This window comes from Oncorhynchus gorbuscha, linkage group LG09, assembly GCF_021184085.1.
Source record: "Oncorhynchus gorbuscha isolate QuinsamMale2020 ecotype Even-year linkage group LG09, OgorEven_v1.0, whole genome shotgun sequence".
Taxonomy (NCBI): Eukaryota; Metazoa; Chordata; class Actinopteri; order Salmoniformes; family Salmonidae; genus Oncorhynchus; species Oncorhynchus gorbuscha.
Genome location: NC_060181.1, coordinates 44,218,021 through 44,225,705, shown reverse-complemented (window position 1 = coordinate 44,225,705; position 7,685 = coordinate 44,218,021).

Below are 7,685 nucleotides of genomic sequence, written 5' to 3'. Positions count from 1 at the left end.
GACCTTGAGCGTGGCTGAGGTGCACTCATGACCAGCTCGGAAACCAGATTGCATAGCGGAGAAGGTACGGTGGGATTCTAAATGGTCTGTGATCTGTTTTTTAACTTGGCTTTCGAAGACTTTAGAAAGGATGGATATAGGATAGATATAGGCCTGTAACAGTTTGGGTCTAAGGTGTGTCCCCGTTTGAAGAGGGGGATGACCGCGGCAGCTTTCCAATCTTCAGGGATCTCAGACGATACGAAAGAGAGGTTGAACAGGCTAGTAACAACAATTGCGGGCATCCAGAGAGGATCCAGATTGTCTAACCCAGCTGATTTGTAGAGGTCCAGATTTCGCAGCTCTTTCCGAACATCAGTTATCTGGATTTGGGTGAAGGAGAAATGGGGGAGGCTTGGGCAAGTTGCGGGGGGTGCAGAGCTGTTGACCGGGATAGGGTGGAAAGCATGGCCAGCCGTAGAAAAATTATTATTGAAATTCTCGATAATCGTAGATTTATCGGTGGTGACAGTGTTTCCTAGCCAGTGGGCAGCTGGGAGGAGGTGCTCTTATTCTTCTTTGACTTTATAGTGTCCCAGAACCTATTGGAGTTTATGCTACAGGATGCAAATTTCTGTTTGAAAAAGCTAGCCTTTGCGTTCCTAACTGCCTGTGTATATTGGTTCCTAACTTTCCTGAAAAGTTGAAATACATAGAGGGCACAGCATAATCAGAGTTGAGACGTTACTTGGTCGGGTCAACAGGAAGTATTATTAAAGAGATACTTTGCATTGAAATACAGGCAGAGATGTATTTGTGCTGCCATCCTGTTAGAAGATAACAGATTATTTTATTACAATGGTTAAATTGGATTTTCATTGTGTTCAATGGTGTTATTTGCCCCCTAGTGGCGCTTTCTGGTACTTAGAAAGACAACGCAAACGGGAAGTTCAGAATTGGTTTTGCACGCATAGAAGCAGCTACAGACAACGCTACGGTGCAGGTCTTTCAATGTAGTTATTTCTTGTCACGCTTCAGCCTTGGAAAAATATTTGTTTGTAAGTTCGATTCAAGCATTTAGCTAATGATGATAATCTTGTTATTGATAGAGTTTCTTACATATCAATGTTGGTTGCATTTACTCACAAATTGCAATGCCTTTTGTGTATGTCGTTAGCTGTATTACTTTGCTCATGCGTCATGCAAACGAATTGTAAAATATACAATACTGTAGTTTTGTTACTGTTTCTAGTGTAATATGCTTTGTTATTCTACATAGATGGTTATACATTATTAGAGTAATGAAAGGAGCAATTACCATATGGTTAACAATTAGCTATATGGTTTGGCATCATGCCAGATGCATGGTACTTTAGCACGTGCTTTGTATTATGCAACTTCAAATGTTTAATGTACAGCTACAGTATGTCGGTGTGAATTGAACACTAAAGTATATTCTTTTCTGTATTTTGCAGTTTCACAACATAAACGTTTCAATATATTCATTCAAGAAAAGTCACGCCTTGGGAGTTTTATTGAAGACTTAGTTGTTAGCTATCTGTCTAGTTTTGCATGGGAACGCAACTCAAGGGCAGAATAGTATTAGTCCCAGAGTTAATGATCCAAGGTTTTGCATTTCACCTTCTGATGTTTATGATGACTGGCAGAGTTAGAATTTTAAAAAACATAAGCTTAAACATGCTATCTCTCTCTCTCCATCTGTCTCTCGTCTGCAGGTATGTTTTGATGTGAGAGATGCCAACCCCCGGAACCTAGGAAGAAACCTAGAGAGGAACCAAGCTATGAGGGGTGGCTGTGCCAGGTGGAGATTATAACAGAACATGGCCAAGATGTTCAAATGTTCATAGATGACCAGCTGGGTCAAATAATAATAATCACAGTGGTTCTAGAGGGTACAACAAGTCAGCACCTCAGGAGTAAATGTCAGTTGGCTTTTCATTGCCAATCATTCAGAGTATCTCTACCGCTGCTGCTGTCTCTAGAGAGTTGAAAACAGCAGGTCTGGGACAAGGAAGCACGTCCGGTGAACAGGTCAGGGTTCCATAGCCGCAGGCAGAACAGTTGAAACTGGAGAAGCAGCAGGACCAGGTGGACTGGGTACAGCAAGGAGTTATCAGGCCAGGTAGTCCCGAGTTATGGTCCTAGGACTCAGGTCCTCAGAGAGAAAGAAAAAAAGAAAGTGAGAAAGAGAGGGAAAGAAAGAAAGAGGAAAAGAGAGAGAAAATTAGAGAAAGCATACTTAAAATTCACACAGGACACCGGATAAGACAGGAGAAATATTCCAGATATAACAGATTGACCCTAGCCCCCTGACACATAAACTATTGTAGCATAAATACTGGAGGCTGATACAGGAGGGGTCGGGAGACACTGTGGCCCCGTCCGACGATACCCCAGGACAGGGCCAAACATGCAGGCTATAACTCCAGCCACTTTGCCAAAGCACAGCCCCCACACAACTAGAGGGATATCTTCAACCACCAACTTACTATCCTGAGACAAGGCCGAGTATAACCCACAAAGATCTCCCCCACGGCACGAACCCAAGGGGAGGCGCCAACCCGGACAGGAAGATCACGTCAGTGACTCAACCCACTCAAGTGACGCACCCCTCCTAATTCTATGGACAGTAAGGAGGCCTGCGTCTTGTGACCGTAGCATACGTGTAGGTATGTACGGCAGGACCAAATTGAAAGATAGGAAGCCAGTGTAGAGAGGCTAGCACTGAAGTAATATGATCAAATGTTTTGGTTCTAGTCAAGATTCTAGCTGCCGTGTTTAGCACTAACTGAAGTTTATTTAGTGCTTTATCCGGGTAGCCGGAAAGTAGAGCATTGCAGTAGTCTAACGTAGAAGTGACAAAAGCATGGATACATTTTTCGGCAGCATTTTTGGACAGAAAGTTTCAGATTTTTGCAATGTTACATAGATGGAAAGAAGCTGTCCTTGAAACAGTCTTCATATGTTCGTCAAAAGAGAGATCAGGGTCCAGAGTAACGCCAAGGTCCTTCACAGTTTTATTTGAGATGACTGTGCAACCATCAAGATTAATTGTCAGATTCAACAGAAGATCTCTTTTTTTCTTGGGCCCTAGAACTAGCATCTCTGTTTTGTCCGAATTTAAAAGTAGAAATGTTGGGGCTTCACCATGTTTCATCGAAATGTACAGTTGTGTGTCATCCGCATAGCAGTGAAAGTTAACATTATGTTTCCAAATGACATCACCAAGAGGTAAAATATATAGTGAAAATAATAGTGGTCCTAAAACAGAGCCTTGAGGAACACCAACATTTACAGTTGATTTGTCAGAGGACAAACCATCTAGAGATAAACTGATATCTTTCCGACAGATAAGATCTAAACCAGGCCAGAATTTGTCAGTGTAGACCAATTTGGGTTTCCAATCTCTTCAAAAGAATGTGGTGATCGATGGTATCAAAAGTAGCACTAAGGTCTAGGAGCACGAGGACAGATGCAAAGCCTTGGTCTGATGCCATTAAAAGGTAATTTACCACCTTCACATGTGCAGTTTCAGTACTATGATGGGGTCTAAAACCAGACTGAAGTGTTTTGTATACATTGTGTGTCTTCAGGAAGACAGTGAGTTGCTGTGCAACAGCTTTTTCAAAATGTTTTGAGAGGAATGGGAGATTCGATATATGACGATAGTTTTTTATATTTTCTGGGTCAAGGTTTGGCTTTTTCAAGAGAGGCTTTATTATTACCACTTTTAGTGAGTTTGGTACACATCCGGTAGATAGAGAGATGTTTATTATGTTCAACATAGGAGGCAAAGCACAGGAAGCAGCTCTTTCAGTAGTTTAGTTGGAATAGGGTCCAATATATCACTAGCCACTTTAAACAATGCTACCTAATATAATGTTTGCATACCCTACATTATTCATCTCATATGTATACGTATATACTGTACTCTATATCATCTACTGCATCTTTATGTAATACATGTATCACTAGCCACTTTAACTATGCCACTTTGTTTACATACTCATCTCATATGTATATACTGTACTCAATACCATCTACTGTATCTTGCCTATGCCGCTCTGTACCATCACTCATTCATATATCTTTATGTACATATTCTTTATCCCCCTACACTTGTGTGTATAAGGCAGCAGTTTTGGAATTGTTAGTTAGATTACTTGTTGGTTATTACCGCATTGTCGGAACTAGATGCATAAGCATTTCACTACCCTCGCATTAACATCTGCTAACCATGTGTATGTGACAAATAAAATTGGATTTGATTTGAGTATGCAGCTTGAAGATTTAGGCAATGATTATTTTCATCAATGTGTCAAGAGAAATAGTATTTAAAAACTTGAGTATATATATCTCACTTTATCCTTGGTCCTGGCAGTATTGTGCAGACTCAGGACAACTGAGCTTTGGAGGAATACGCAGATTTAAAGAAGAGTCTGTAATTTGCTTTCTAATGATCATGATCTTTTTGTCAAAGAAGTGAATTTATCACTGCTGAAGTGAAAATCATCCTCTCTTGGGGAATGCTGCTTTTTAGTTAGCTTTGCGACAGTATCAAAAATAAATTTGGGATTGTTCTTATTTTCCTCAATTAAGTTGGAAAAATAGGTTGATCGAGCAGCAGTGAGGGCTCTTTGATACTGTGCGGTACTGTCTTTCCAAGCTAGTCGTAAGACTTCCAGTCTGGTGTAGCACCATTTTCGTTCCAATTTTCTGGAAGCTTGCTTCAGATCTTGGGTAGTTTCTGTATACCAGGGAGCTAGTTTCTTATGACAAATGTTTTTAGGGGTGCAACTGCATCTAGGGTATTACTCAAGGTTAATTTGAGTTCCTCAGTTAGGTGGTTAACTGATTTTTGTACTCTGACGTCCTTGGGTAGGTGGAGGGAGTCTGGAAGGGCATCTAGGACTCTTTGGGTTGTCCGAGAATAGCACCGCTTTTGATAACCTTTGGTTGGTGTCTGAGCAGATTATTTGTTGTGATTGCAAAATTAATAAAATGGTAATCCAGGATTATGAGGAAAAACGTTAAGATCCACAACATTTATCCACTGGACAAAACTAGGTCCAGAGTATGACTGTGGCAGTGAGTATGTCGGGAGACATGTTGGACAAAACCCACTGAGTCGATGATGGTTCCAAAAGCCTTTTGGAGTGGGTCGGTGGACTTTTCCATGTGATTATTAAAGTCACCAAAAATGTGAATATTATCTCCCATGACTACAAGGTCCGATAGGAATTCAGGGAACTCAGTGAGGAACGCTGTTTATGGCCCAGGATTCCTGTAAAGTGATTGAGTAGGCTGCATAGATTTCATGACTAGAAGCTCAAAAGACAAACTAAATTTGCTATCGTAAATGTTAGCAACACCTCCGCCTTTGTGGAATGCGCGGGGGATATGGTCACTATTGTAACCAGGAGGTGAGGCCTCATTTAACACAGTAAATTTATAAGCCTTAAGCCATGTTTCAGTCAGGCCAATCACATCAAGATTATGATCAGTGATTAGTTCATTGACCATAACTGCCTTGGAGGTGAGGGATCTAACATTAAGTAGCCCTATTTTGAGATATCACAATCTCTTTCAATAACGACAGGAATGGAGGAGGTCTTTATTCCAGTGAGATTGCTAAGGCGAATATCGCCATGTTTAGTTTTGCCCAACCTAGATCAAGGCACAGACACGGCCTCAATGGGGACAGCTGAGCTGACTACACTGACTGTGCTAGTGGCAGACTCAACTAAGCTGGCAGGCTGGCTAACAGCCTGCTGCCTGGACTGCACCCTGTCCCATTGTGGAGCTAGGGAAGTTAGAGCCCGGTCTATGTTCGTAGATAAGATGAGAGCACCCCTTCATCTAGGATGGAGTCCGTCACTCCTCAGCAGGCCAGGCTTGGTCCTGTTTGTGGGTGAGTCCCAGAAAGAGGGCCAATTATCTACAAATTATATCTGTTGGGAGGGGCAGAAAACCTATTTCAACCAGTGATTGAGTTGTGAGACTTCTGTAGAGCTCATCACTCCCTCTAACTGGGAGGGGGCCAGAGACAATTACTTGATGCCGACACATCTTTCTAGCTGATTTCCCCCCCTGAAGCTATGTTGCGCTTGGTGACCTCTGACTGTTTCATCCTAACATCATTGGTGCCGACGTGCATAACAATATCCCTATACTCTCTACACTCACCAGTTTTAGCCTTAGCCAGCACCATCTTCAGATTAGCCTTAACGTTGGTAGCCCTGCCCCCTGGTAAACAGTGTATGATCGCTGGATGATTAGTTTGAAGTCTAATACTGCGGAGTCGCCAATGACTAGGGTTTTCAATTTGTCACAGCTAATGGGAGGTTTCGGCGTCTCAGATCCCGTAACGGGAGGAGGAGAGACCAGAGAAGGCTCGGCCTCTGACTCCGACCCGTTGCTTAATGGGAAGAACTGGTTGAAAGTTTATGTGGGCTGAATGAGCAACACCGGTTGAGCATTCCTACAGCATTTCCTTCCAGAAGCTATGAGAAAATTGTCCTACTGCGGGGACTGTGCGAGGGGTTTTATACTACTATCTGTACATATTGGTGGCACAGACGCTGTTTCATCCTTTCCTACACTTAAATTACCCTTGCCTAACGATTGCGTCTGTAGCTGGGCTTGCAGCACAGCTATCCTCACCATAAGGCAATTGTTCTCCTATATAATATGAGTACAGCGACTGCAATTAGAAGGCATAATGTTAATGTTACTACTTAGCTTCGGCTGGTGGATATCCTGACGAACCACGTCCAGATAAAGCGTCCGGGGTGAAAAGGTTAAATGAAAAAAGTTGAGCGAGGGAAAAAATAGAAATATAAAACGTAATTAAAAAGTAAAAAACACAAAGTTGTCAGGTAGCAAAGTAAGGATAGCAACAAACCGCACAGCAGGACGTAAACAAGTCTACATTCTAATGGAGTTGGCCTAGTATTTTATATTAAACCTACCTTACGCATCCAATTGTTTCTCCATTTGTAACTTACCCCCTGTTTTACATTTTGTTTTATTTGTAAGTCGCTCTGGATAAGAGCGTCTGCTAAATGACTTAAATGTCAATGTAAATGTCTAAGTCCTAAAATGGTGTAACTTGTACACTGGGATTCAGGAAGCAAGTTCAGGGAGTGTATTTAATAAATAAATGAACATAGAACAAAACAAGAAACACGGGTATCATACAGACTGTGCTCTGTGTGCTCTCGGATAGTAGCAATAGTTGATATGGTGCTCTTCGATGTCCCAGGTATTGGCATTGATTAATAAATAATGTAATATTTACTTAGCGAGTCCACTGTAGCGCTCTATAGATGGGTTAGCTGACAACTTCTAGAAAACGATACACGTGCTTCTAAGGGGCAGAATCATTGGCTTAGATTGTTGATAATGTGTGTATATATATAACTATAATTTTGTCTCCAAAGTTTATTGAAAACATAAATAAAGTTGCACAATAAGCACTTGTTGTCTCAAATGCATTGTTACAGTTGTTGGTTAGCTAGCTAGAATTTTGCCATATTAGCACAGATGTAACATCAGTCAAAACACCTCAGAACAAGTCATGGGATCAAGAACAAGATCAATCAATCTGAAACGAGCCACTTATGATGGCAGTTTCTTGTCATTGTTGCTAGCTATCTGGCCACCCAGACCACTGAGGTATAGCA